Consider the following 13,992-nt stretch of genomic DNA (forward strand, 5'->3'; position numbering starts at 1 on the left):
TTGTGATCGCAAGAAATGTTGTGAGCAGCCCTCAACACTTAAACCACATTGTTGCATCATGTGTGACAAAGAAGAAAAATAACATGTAAGAACTTCAGATTGTGATAATGTCAAAGAGAATTATATCAGTCTGAACATATAATCCCTAAACATGGGGTATTGATTTTTGACTAATCCAAATATCAGTGTGGTTTAATTGGGTATAATTCAAAGGTCGACTGGTGCAATGACAGCATTTTGGTATAGTTAATATAATTACTGACTAATGTGTTTCATGCCTACCAGTGTACAGTAAAGAGGAGGAATGTGAAAATATAATTATGTGTGAAAGACAAGAAATTATGCCTGTAACACATTTTAACACAAGTATTGGTGCTTCTGATGAACAGTCAAGGAAGAAGTGCTTCGTAAATATATTTATATCAAATTAGCAGTAACACAGTTTAAAACACTTACACAAGTTCTGCATTCGGACATTTAACACAATTTTATACAATTAAAAATACACCCTTTAAGAACAAAAAATATGAGAGATAGTCTTACATATTTTTGGAAATTAATAAAAGTCCACATATATATGAAAATACAGACCATAATACATTGTTATTCAACAATATATTACAAAATATGATGAATGTACATTTTGATTATACATTGGTAAATATATTTATGTATTCAAAAGCCTATTCTTAAAATGTTGCATATATATCTTAATATATCTTTGGGAAAACTGTGATTATTGGTATATTTATCAATTTCTCATTTATCAACAAGGCATTTATAATATATCATTTTATATATTAGATTATCAAATATAAATCTTGTGCAGTCCAATTGTCTCTGTGCAATTATATTTATACTTCTATACTTTTTTGTATCCTGCACACCTTATGTGTATCACAAATATGGGTGCAACTATCCTCCTTCATAACTGTAAGTGAAAGGTGAATAGAGTGCAAACAGGCTTATTGTCATTACTTCCTACTTTATTTTTTATTTTCTTGCTTTGCTTTTGTTTCATTTTTATCCATCAATTGTTATCTTATCTCATCATATATTTCAATATTTATGAGCAAGCAACAGTAAAACAGGGAAAACAAGACTTTAAAGGTCCCATATCATAAAAAACACGTTTTCCCTGCTCTCAACATATATAAGCTGGTCCTCCCTGAGCCTGCCAATTCCCAAAATGAGGAAAACCAGTGATTCCTGCATGGTCTCTGCAGCCCACCAACTGGTAACAAGGCGCTCCTACAGGCTGTTCAGATTCTGCTCCTTTCGTTACGTAACGAAAGGAGTCATTTTCATAGGCCGACCTCCTCTGAGGGTGATAGGAGATATCAGAGAGGGGGGCGTTCATCCCCGAGGTGAAGTTCGGTGTGTCCAGCGGAGAGACAGCAGTGTTTCGCAACATTGTTGCTCAGAGCTAGACACGCAATTGCTCTGTTGTTGGTTGTATAAATCAACATAAGTGCGGTTCGTGTTAGCTTGTATGTGTGTGCTAACCACTTTACATCGGACTGCTTCAGTAACGAGGGTCAGTACAAAGCTGGCTTTGCCTCGACACTGATCCTCGTAAAAGGATCAGTCTCAACCATACCGGACGAAGCAACTGCACCCAAGCCACCTTTAATTGTCGCCGCGGTTTGATAGTATTTACAGTTGCCGACGAGTATGGTGAAGTCAGCTGGAAACTGGCTAACTAGTTAGCTCCACTTCGGTCCACTATGCAACGGCGTTTGAAGCGAGTGTGATGTTAATGATATTACGATGGAGCTTGGTTGTCACAGTAGAAAGTCTGGAAACGTGCAGACTGGAGACAGAGATGATGCGAACAGTGTCCAGGAGTTTGGAGACTGTGTTTGTGACAAACACAGCTTTTGCTAGCTGTTAGCCATTAGCTACACGGTAGTAACTGTAACAACACATACAAACAAACTAACATTATTTAGCCACACTAACCATTCTGAAACGTCCTGCTGCAGCCGCAGAGTCTGTACTTCTTCAGAAGCCTCTCCCTCTGGGTCCGATTCTGGGTCAAACTGGTTCGGTTGAATGCATTTAAAGGTGCAGGCACAGAAACAGAGTGCTCTGAATACAGCTCAGCAGAGCGACTTTTAGACAGCTGGAATGCAGGACCACGGATGTGTTTGGGGTAATACATATCGAATACAGAGTTGTTGGGCCTCTGACAGCTGTGTGAAATTGATGAAAAACAGTATAATATGGGACCTTTAACCTGACGACAGTTTGTCTTGTCCCGTACCTGTAGTACCTACACTTGTATGATTGTGTAGTTCTTATCTGTTTATTAGCCCACTCTTAATGATAAAGTGATAATCAATTACTGTAACGACATTCAGTGACCAAACACAAAATTTTGTTAAGTGCCCTTTCAGTTCCCACAGCTCCTCTTGACTTGGGATATGTTACTTGTGTGGCTTTTGTTTAAAATCTTGACTGAATTGCAAATCTCATGTCCCACTCTGATGGACATTTGGTTGGAAATGGACGCAACAATTTGGCCTGGTAGCCCACTGTTTACACCATGTGCAGTTTAGCCTACCAAACCACCATGAGCTCAGCTGGAGCTGTGCAGAGCTGTGCAGCCAGCTCTAACACAGCGGCACGGACACAACATTGGCCTATTGCCAGAGCAAAGGATGCACATGCTCATACATCCATCACACCGCAGACTTATTACGTGCTGTCGACAGGGACACATCATCTTCCCCTTTCAGCTGCAAGGTCCATCGCCTGCTGTCTCTTTACAGCTGCTTGCGGTGGCTCATTGTTTATACAAGTGCAGTCAGATGGTACAGATTCACATCAGGGTCACACAGGAGACACTTAGCAGAGCCTCAGCGGCCTGTTTCTCTCCTGTTGCTTTCATTCTGAAGCACAGCGAATGCCATATCCACTGCCCTCCACTCAGTATTCACACAACTTGAGAATAAGAACAGCTACATCAGAATGCTGTTTGTTGGTTCCAGCTCAACACACCCTTGAAGCTGATGGGAAAGCTAAACACTCTGGTCTTGAGTACACCACTCTGGCTATTGGACTTCCTCACAAACAGACCGCAGACAGTCGCACTTCCTCTACTTTACTGCTCAACACAGGCGTGCTGAGCCCCCTCCTGTTAACACTCTACACCCATGACATGGGTTCTCCCTTGACACAGAGAACACTTGTTTGAAGACGTCGCCAGCATCACTACCGCATCACAAACAACGCTGAGAGTTCATATCAGGAGGAAATCAACAATCTTGCAGAGTGCTGCAAACAGAAAAAATCTACTCTACGTCAGCAAAACCAAGGAGCTGACTGTTGATTTTAGAAAGGAGGCAAAGAGACACACCCCTGTCTACTTCAGTGGAGCTGAGGTGGAGCAGGTGGACAGTTTTAGGTCATCATAGAGACTCTGTCGTGGCTCTACTTCTTAGTGAAACTGGAAGTTTAAATTCCAGTGCCAAGTTCTCGCCACCTTTTGCAGAGGAGCCAAAGAAATCACCCTGACTGGAAACATCACAAACTGGCATTGGTGGTGCACGGCCCCAGACAGGATTTGCTGTTCAGCGGGTGATTAAAACTGTCTGGAAGATCACTGACACCCTTCCACCAAGCATGAGTGACATTGTTGAAGTGAGATGTCTGCACAGAGCCTAAAGGATACAAAAAAGATGACGCCCGCCCCAGCCACAGTCTGTTCACCCTGCTGCCACCAGACAAAAGACACAGAGGTGTCAGTCAGAGCTGACTGTGAGGCTCCTGAGCTCATCCTCAACACTCCAACATCATTTTCTTATTTTGTTTGTTTGTTTTTTGCCATGTTGCATGAAGGGACAACAACGTACATGTCCCTGTACAACCCTGTGTTGTTGAATGACAATTAAATAAACCTTGAACCTTGAATTCCCATCTAATTGTAGCTTCTCTTATGCCGAGTGGTGAATCTAATAAAATGGTGCTGCGCTTGAAAAAGGCCATCTTGGAGTCTACAGCGCGATTTTACTTTAATTGATATTTAAGTGTGAGCACGCAGAGCTCCAATACAGCCAGGACTGATGCTGCCGCTCCTGCTGGTGCTGCTGCTGTGTTGGTTTTGGCCACGCAGTCTGTGTGCGTAAATGTCAAGCTATTTGTCTCCCAGGCTGCGTCACACTTCCTCTCGGCTGTCCGGTGCACTTTGAAGAACATCTCACTATTCCGTATCCTGTAAACAAATCATTTCCCACCGCAGCGCAACACATGACATACACAAATAGGCTGAGGTGACTTTATAATACAAACACAGAGTGTATATGCACACGCTTTAATGGGAATCCCACCTGCAGGTTCACTTACAGATGTTTATCTGAGAACAGCACATGCAGCCAACAGGCCGCTTCCCATTTTCCCACTGCCCCGCCACCTGATCCAGGAGGACATTTTTCACACTTTGAGCGGCATTTTCCTGGCAGATCGGGATTGTGTGGGCTGCTGTCCATCACTCATAGTCTCACATGGCTCTTTCAGCTGCTGTCAGCTTCAACAGCAGAGGCCAGATGGTCCTCTGTGAGGCCTGCTCGGAGGACCAACCCGACAGCCACGACAGCTCATTACTGTTTGACCGGCTCGTCTCACTGTAAACAAGGCTGAGCTTTAACAGCATCACCAGTGAAGGAGGCCACATGTTGCTCACTAGAAAAAAAAGACAGTGATTTCATGCTTGAAGATGTTTGTTTTTTTCATTAACGACTAACACAGATCTCTGCTAAATGTGTTTGTTTTTAACATCACAAGGTTGGAGAGGTGCGCGCAGAAAAAGTTCTTTGTTTGATTCTGATTGTTTGAAACAGCAAAAGGCTCCAAAATGTGAACGCTGCTTTACAAAACCTCCCTAAAATGAAATGAGTTGAGCTGTTTTTTAACCTTACAAGCAGCACAGGCTCTCGGAATGGTGGGGACAGTGTGTCTGTCCACCGCTTCGGTCCAGACTAAAATATATTAACAGCTACTGGATAGATTGTTAGGAAATTTCTTGTAGACGTTAGCCTCAGGGAGAACTTTTAATAACTTTGTTAATCCTTTGACATTCAATTTGCCACCATCGTCTCAGTATTTAAATTGTTCAGTACTTTGCATCACAACCTAATACCTGCAATTCTCAGGACAGGTTTATCTTACGAGGCAGCTAGATTCAAATATCACGTGATCATGTGACAAATCACAAATCCATCTGGCCTGGCTTCAAACTATGTGACTGAACACATCACTGCCCTTTGAGGAGCTACTGGCAGCTTCTGGGATGGTTAATGACGTGAAGACCGGCGAGAGAAGAGACTGTTTGTTTGAAAACAACAATGGAGGTTCAGAAAGAGTTCAGTGTAGATGCTGCTTTAGCATCAACTTCATCAGAACCACTGAGACTGAGGGATTTTCTCACTGGAAATTTTCTCTCTCTTCTACTGAACGGCTTTGGCAAGAGTTTGATTTACAAACAGTCTCCTACCGTTGATCTGATTGGTTGAAGTTAGACAGTGGTAGACAGTCATTGACCGATGATTCAACCAATCAGCTGCCTTGAGTAGAGAGAGCTGCATCATCTGTTTCCTCCAATGGCTGATCGTGCCTCACATACAGTAGAATGACCTGCATGAGTAAAACTCACCACAGACATTAGCATGCTAACATGCTTGGTAAACATTATACAAAGCATCAGCATGTCACTCTAACACATAAGGTAAAACCACTCTTATATTATTTTAGCTAATGGCTTTTCATTCGTGTTATTTTCAGTTCAGCTTTAGCTGGCAGGCACAGCTCAGGGCTAACAATGATAACACTGTCACCGTGACAGAAACTGCTCACGAACAACTAACATGAAACACAGACAGAGATGTTGTTCCTGAGTGTACTCTGGAAAATCCATTTAGGACTGAGACAAGTAAGGGAACTGTTGATCTGAAAAACTCATGATTAAATACATATCTTACCTTACAGCTATTTCACAACATTGGTTTAAATTCATTACATGGAATCGTTGGTTGATGAAGTGGTCAAGGATAGAAACAGCAGTCACAATCAGAGGACGGAGACAGAGGAACAGGTAGAGCAGGTCACAAGAGGCGGCTGTTTCCGCTCCATTTGTTTTTTCCTGTTGGATGAGCAACAGGTTGTGTGCGAGGCTTCACGCACCGCTGTGGGAGCGAGAAAGGTCGATTATCTGACGCGGGGTGAAGGGAAGCAGGAAGCGATGAAACAGTTTTAAGAAACACCCAAATGTATCTTTGAATGTTTCTTTTTTTCTCTGAAATAGGATCAGATATATGAGGATATAACTACTTAAAAAAATGTATCTTTACATTAGAATATATTGTAATGGTGAATATAAAGATCTAATCATTGCAAACAAGTGGAACATTGCAATTATCTCCATACTCGAGCCCTCCTGGACCCCAATGCAGCTCGTCCTTTCCGAGATTCCAATTAGATGGTTGAGGCGACTGTGGCCTCAGACACCCACCGACAACCAACCACCTTTAATAACCGCAGCATTGCCATGAAATGTGAAGAGGAGAACCTTTCATGTATTCACTTGTGGTGTATCGAAGGAGAGCCGAGAATATCCCTGGACGGACAATAAAGACGAAGGGTTGTGCTTCCAGTTGGCCTGTAAAAGCCGTTGTTGATGGACAGAAAACCCTCTTATCAGACAGATTGTGATCTTAGGAAATTAAAATAAAACAACGCTCTATTACAGAGAAAATATTGTGTGTGTTTTGAAAGCAGAGTGGCTCTATTTATCTTCACATAACTCTCTGTTTCTGCGAGGTTGAGAGGTCACAGGTAAACAGGAAGACGTTCAAAGTGCACCAGGAAAAGAGAGAGGAGGCAGCGCAGAGGTCACGGGATCCATCAGACTGATACAGAACAAACAAACAAGCCCACAGACGAACACTGTCGCCTGACTGCATCAATCATCCTGAAAGTCAGTGCTGAAAATATTTGTTTTGAAACAGAAAATTAGTTTAACTGTGGTTTGTTTTTATATTTTTTTAATTCAACTTGTATTCATCCATTTATTTTTTCTATTTATTTCAAGCAACTGTGTTTTGATTCCTTGACATTCGAGATTCCCCTTTAAAGTAGCTTCAGGTTGGTGGCTCTATATTTAACTTCTTTATTAGGGGTGTGCATCTTTCTCTCATGTCTAGATACATGGGCTACGATACAATTCAGGGACGATACATTTTAAATACGGAACAATTTGGTGCGATTCGATACAATACTATGCAATCTGATACAGTTCTTAACATTTGTTTTATTTTCCATTATAAATTAAAATAAGCAATTCTATAAAAGTGACATTGCTTACCTTACCATGTCTTGAAAGCCATCACACTCAACCACACTGTAAGGTCGTAAGTCTGTCACAAAAAACAGGTTATAGATGCCACGATTACCTGGCTGGAAAAAGTCTTTAATAGGTATGTCATTGTCTTGTGTGTTCTTGCTTGTGCTAGCTGTAACCCTACTATCATTAGCCTCCACAGACTCCTCGTTGCGTCTTCTCCATGTCGTCCTACCAGGTGAGTTTTCAGATTTGTCGTGCTACCGCTGTACTTAATAGCTGTTCTACAGACCTTACATATGGCCAGATTTTTGTCCAAATGTCCCTCCTTCCTATAAAATCCAAATCTCTTCCAAACTTTAGATTTCAGATTACAGTTACATGATGTTTACATGATGTTTACACAGAGTAAACAAATCAAGCTCAAGACTGTGAATCTGGAAATATTTTAGGTGTATCATTTCATATGTTTTCCCCCAAAATTTAGCCTGAAACATTGGAAACTTTGAGACCCCAAGTATAACAAACTAAGAAAACTACCTTTGTGCTGATGTGTTGAGGCTGCACAGCACAAATTTGTGGTGTGTAATTTACGGTTAACATCTTTGACAGCAAAATATTTGATAAACCTGATACTGGAAACTATTGATGGTTTGTGAGAGACAACGTGGAAAATAAATCCACAATAAAACAAAACACTACTCAAGAAAAGCAAAGACCAGACCCACGAACAGATGGAAACATCGACGTGGCTTCCTGTGATGAGTGCAGGGAGATATCTGGCAGCAGGGTCTCTGGAAATATTTGGAACCAGTTCATTCCTTCATTTCTTCTCTAGCAGCGCCTGGCAGGGATCTTGTAAGTCAATATTGTGGTATTGATCTCACTTAATCAAGCGTCTTAAGTGAAACAACAACATCTTTCACACGGAGCGGTGACAGTGATGGCTCACACCAATTTTAAAGGCAGGCGTGCTATATTTCCCACGTGATTTCTACATCTGATTTCCTGAAAGGCCTCTTCAAAAATGCAAGAAATAGCACATCACTTAAAGAAATGTGTTTGTGGTTACGTTCTACTACACATATATTTACACACACAGATGAGAACTGCAGCCGAACAATGGCACGTGCTCCAGGTGTGTTGGAAATGAACCCTGCATGTCGGTTGTGTTTCCTCCATTTCTCGGCTGCAGACTATCGTCCCACGGTGGGGGGAGCTGAGGTGTGGTTTATGTTTTGTGAGTCTTCAGATGGTTGATGGGGCTGATTTGTTGCATTGATCGCCACGTTGACTGAAGAGATACTCTCTGGTTGCTATGGTTTCAGCTAAATCTGTCAGTTGATGCTGCCTTGCACCAGGCTGGATTGTGTGAATGAGAAGAGGAAAACACCACCAGTGAATAAATAACCCAGATGGTGAAGCCTTATGTACAGACATGATGCTGCTGGTGCGACTTGCATCTCTGGGTTTTGTTGTTGGTTTTTTTTAGAGGTGAATTTTGCAGCAAACAACAGATTTTAATTTAAGTGAATATACACTTGTTTCATGATCTGGCATGACCAGTAGCTCACAGTATGTAATGTTTAATTTGGTGAGATATTAATTGATGCCTCACAAAAGCACTACTTTAAGAAAAAAGAAAAGATCCCCACACACAGTCCAAAACTGTTGACAGTGAGGTCTGTGGATCATCCAGAGAAAAACACATTCCCCTTTGTAATGTGAATTAAGGAGCAATTTTGTCACTTTCCAGTCACTTGCATTGTGGTCGCAGCCATAATCTCAGATGAATACCTCAAAATCTGTTCAAACAAAGGCAAGACTAGACGTGTGAGGCTTTGCCTCGCGGTTCAGAAGACTGAGCACTTATTGAATGCAGCAAGTAGCAGAAATGTGCCTTTTTTCTGTCACACTCTAGCTTTATCTGAAAAATGGCTGAGGTGATTAGTAATTGTCGATGGTAAACAAGGTGAAAGTTATGTACAGCGAACATAACTTCAGCATGGTAGACTTGTCATTAGCAGTACAACCTCACACCGCTGCTGGGAGCAGTGCAAACACTAAGTCATGAAGAACAGACTCTTTATATGTTAGTGTGTCTTCAGTCCAAATTTCAAGCCTGCATCATTATTTTTTCTCTTTGTCAAATCTTCCTGGAGTTCCATGAAACTCAGCTTGAAGTTCGACCAACATGCAATCAGTGATTACTTGCCAAGGATGCCATCACTAAATGGCCAGCAATATCAAATATTTAACAATTTCACGTTCAATACCAAGGAGTTGAAGACAATACAGTAAGTCTTTGATGATAACAGTGGCGCCTCAATGATTCCCCACCTACCTGGTGATGGCCTCATCACTAATGCATTGGCCATTTAGTGTTTGCTGGCCCGGTCAGAGGGATGATTGCACCATTCAACCATTTTGTTGGAGTGCGGCTCTGAAACGCCCTGTCCGTAATGACGGCTGAAGAGTGGTGGGCGCTGATTAGACCTCTGCTGAGAAAGAATGGATGTTCTCATTTTCTAACTGGAAGACTTTGCTATGCATAAGTAATGGCACGCTGTTGGATCGAAAGTTTGCATGTGGCATTGCTGTAAAGAGAAGATACAGACTGTTGTGTTTTGACAGAGGTCTTTAGAGCCCATGAAGTAGGAAGACACAAGAGTTTAATATTCATGACCTCCTGCTTTTCACTTCTATGGTCCATTTTTTTAATTATTCCCTTTCAATGTGTCAGGAAGTGACTGCATAGGCATATCTAAATGGGCCCGGAATTACAGAGACTTCAGAGGGTATAGTGAGGAGGGAAATGCACATACTAATGGCCGAGCTATTTCCCGCCTGCCTTTAGGCATAATGGCCCAGCTCTTACTGTACTGAAGAAACCCCTCCCATCCGAGAGGAATATCATCCCGCAGTAACGTGTCTTTACTAAATGGTAATAAAGAGCTTAAGGAGAGGCTGTCCGGAGAACACTGGCTTCAAAGTCTCACACTACTTTCCGGCTGACTTAGCTGACTCCAGATTCAAAGCAAAGATAAGCAGTCAGAGTGGAAATGTCCCCCCCAAAAATCTGTCGCTCTGATTGATGATATTGTTTGTAAGTTTGTTCGGGATACATAAATGTTTCTTGGAAAAGCACCTAATGATTGTTCAACTGTTTACCACAGAATCCAGCTGGGAGATATCTGTGTATGAGGCCCTGACTTCTCAGAAAAGCGAGGAGAAGCAGCAGATTTTGTTTGTTTCACCAGCTGGCACAAATCCAATCAGCCGGGTCACTTGGTGAAAGTTGATTGTTGAGACTCACAGAGCTCGAACAGGAACAAAACGTCCAACAATCAGGACACCTGAGAGGTGAAAGACGGGTTTAGATTTGTATAGTTCATACTTTAAGTTATATTTATTTAATATCTTTTCACATTACCAACTGAAATGTGTAAAACAGGTTTTATTTGATGTATATATTTTTTTTGTTAAATGAATGTTTCAACTATATCAAATCTATTGTGATTTTATTATATTATTATACATTTTCAGTTATATTTAATTATATGTATAAGATATGTGAAAAAGTGTTAGAATTATGTTAAAGAAACATTTTTGGGGCAATACGTTTGTTTTCTTTCCACGAGTTAGATTTAGAGATTCAGTGCCACTCTCATGTCAGTACAGTACAGCCAGCAGCCAGTTAGCTTAGCTCTGTCCAAAGATAACGGCTTTCACTAATTAACCTGTTTTATATCATTCATTTAATCTGAGCAGTGTTTTCTGTGGGAGAGAGGAACTTTTTAACTTTCAAGATCTCTTACATGCACCTTATAAGAACCTACAGGATGTAAAACACTTAAGGAAAGGAAATAACTGAAAAAGGATACATCTCCTTTAAACATGATAAAGTTTTGAGGAGAGGATCCTTACAAAAGCACGTTGTAAACACAGCTGTACGAGCCAGATTCCTTTTCACAAATCCAGATACCACTCTGTCATATTTTCCTCCCTCAGCTGAGGCCACATGAGCTTATAATGAAGCGGCTCTGCTGCCTGGCCTTTCCACTGGCTTGCAAGCTGCTCTTCCACCATCCATTGAGATGGATGCACAACATCTGACTCTTCTGGACAGCTGAGGGGAACAGAAAACCAATTATTCACATTTACACTTTTTTTCTTCAGACAAAAGCAAAACATAAAACCATTTACTTGTCTTCACACACACACACACGCACATGTTTTATTATTTACACATATGTGCACTATGTTAAAGCATCAGCGATAATACCTCACTGATCAAACTTTATTGTATTATTTCAGACAGACACGTTTGTTTGTGACTGACTGTTCTCGGCCTCCTCTTGGCGCTGCATTTACAAGACTCCATCACGACTTCTTAGCATCGGTAATAGCCAGTGTTCAAACATTATATCCAGTTAACCAGCCAGGATAAAAGTGCTACTTCAAATAAAATGCAGCGCTGTTTAAAGTGTTTCAGCTGGTGGTCTGATCATTATGTGGAGGAGGTTTAGGGAGAGAGTGGTGGCAGGATTGGGGGAACTGGTATGATGCACAGTCCACCAGGGTCAATGCTGATGGAGCTCCACACACACACACACACACACACAAACACTGGGGCACAGGAGAACAGGGAGTGCTGTCCATTAGTGGCCCACAGGAGACCGGCCTGCTGAACACATAATGCTTCTGTGGCGGAGGGAAGCTCCCTTTAGGATAGTTGACTGAGAAATAATTCTCCTGCTCTCCACAGATCATTATGTCTCCATCCGCGCTCGCAGGGTTGGATTGGTTCCATTTATAATTTTGGGCTTTGTTGTTATGGTCGGTGGGTTTTTCACTTGAGGACAGTTATGATCGTAAGGCACTTTGGGCAGAAACGGTGGAGAGAAATATTGATATCTGGCACCCTGATGACACTGAAGCTGCAAACGGACATCTTAGTTTTATTGTAAAGGACAATTGTGATTTATCACAGCTCTTGTTTTAAACATTTTGACCATCATTTCAAATGGTTATGACAACTGTTCTTAGTAGCTGCCCAGATTTGGGATGAAAACAGGCCAAGAAACACAAGCATTATGATGTGTATTGTACAATTATCCAGCCAGACGTATTGTAAGCAACATTGCTGCTATGCTAGGTCTCTTCAGTAAATACTTGTAATAAACAGTAATCGTCAAATTAGGCTGCAATAAATAACACTGAAACAACCACATACAGAGAGAGAAATGTCTTCCTCTGAAGGGAACTAGACAGCTAGCAGGATACTATAGATAGATAACACTAGATCGATTGATTCACAGCATTTAAGTATTATGACTAGAACTGTGTTATGTATGTACAACCTTCGGGAGAGTCAAGAGAAAAGGAGTTCAGCAGTTGAAAGTAGACATAACTTGTGTAAAACATTGGTTTGTCTGTGAACATTTGTGTCATCTAAAGACCCACCTTTCCAAAAGGTGTTTGTTTTACAACATCAGATGATCATTTGGAAGAGATTCTCCTACAGACAGTGCTACATTATTGGTCTGCAACCTGTTGCTAGAAATAACACCAAATATGTTTACAAGGCCCCAATTCAAAGTCCAGAAGCTTCTGTTCGCTTGTGTAACATGTTTTATTGCTACAGAGAAAATAAACCAGTTGCCCGGTGAAAATAAGTTAAAAGCATCTCCCAGGGTCGACTGCAGAAACACGCCGGTGGCTGATTCATCCGTCGAACAGGAAAGATTCGTCGCTGTCACATATTAGGAGCTCAGAAAAGACTGAAAAATGTCAAAGAAAATTGTTTTGACCGCTTCCGAGAAAGAGACAGGAGAGAGTTAGTATGACTGTGATTTAGGCTTTTCGTGTTTTACTTGTACATCTTTTAATCAAGATTGTCAAATATTCAGGACAATACAAAGATGTATTCTCTGTTGGACTACACGACTGCTCGATCTGTGAAAAACACGGGAATCATAATGAGTTGGGGGCGCGGTCGAGAAGCAGCACGACACCAGATCTTCTGCTCTCCTTAATGACGGCAGTGAAGCGCTCCTGTGGCTCCACATCCACTCAAGCTCTGAAGGCTAATAGAGGTGAGCTCTCCACATCGGGATGATCCTTGAACTTCAGCGAAGAGCCCCCAAAGCTGCATCTGCATAGCAACCACATTGTGCTTCAGTTTTCTCCCTTCTTCCCTCTGTCCCTCAGAGGCTGGCGAATTTGGACTTGGAAGCGCCTGTAAGACTGGGTGGCATCGTTGTTGCTTCACTCAAAAGCATTACAACAACTTTCTACTTCAAATCTTAGATTGGAAAGAGAAGTAAGAGACAGAGTTTTTTTTCCCTCTTCAGATTCAAATGATAAAAGCTGCGTGTAGCAGGTAGATTAATGGGCAGCTATTTATTCTGAAAGGAACAAAGTGAGTTCAATATATTGATCCAAATCTTACTTTGCACATATATTCATCACCTATTTGCAGGCCATATCAATGCAATAATGGTGCATAATGCATACATTAAGTAAATGGTGGAAAGTCCACTCTGCCTGTTATAAACCGATAACATCCTCATCAAGATATAAATAAGTGAAAGTTATTCTATCAGCCAGGATAAGAAGTCATGATGGCCCCTATTCCTCACGGATGAATGAAA

This window comes from Sparus aurata, chromosome 7, assembly GCF_900880675.1.
Source record: "Sparus aurata chromosome 7, fSpaAur1.1, whole genome shotgun sequence".
Lineage (NCBI taxonomy): Eukaryota > Metazoa > Chordata > Actinopteri > Spariformes > Sparidae > Sparus > Sparus aurata.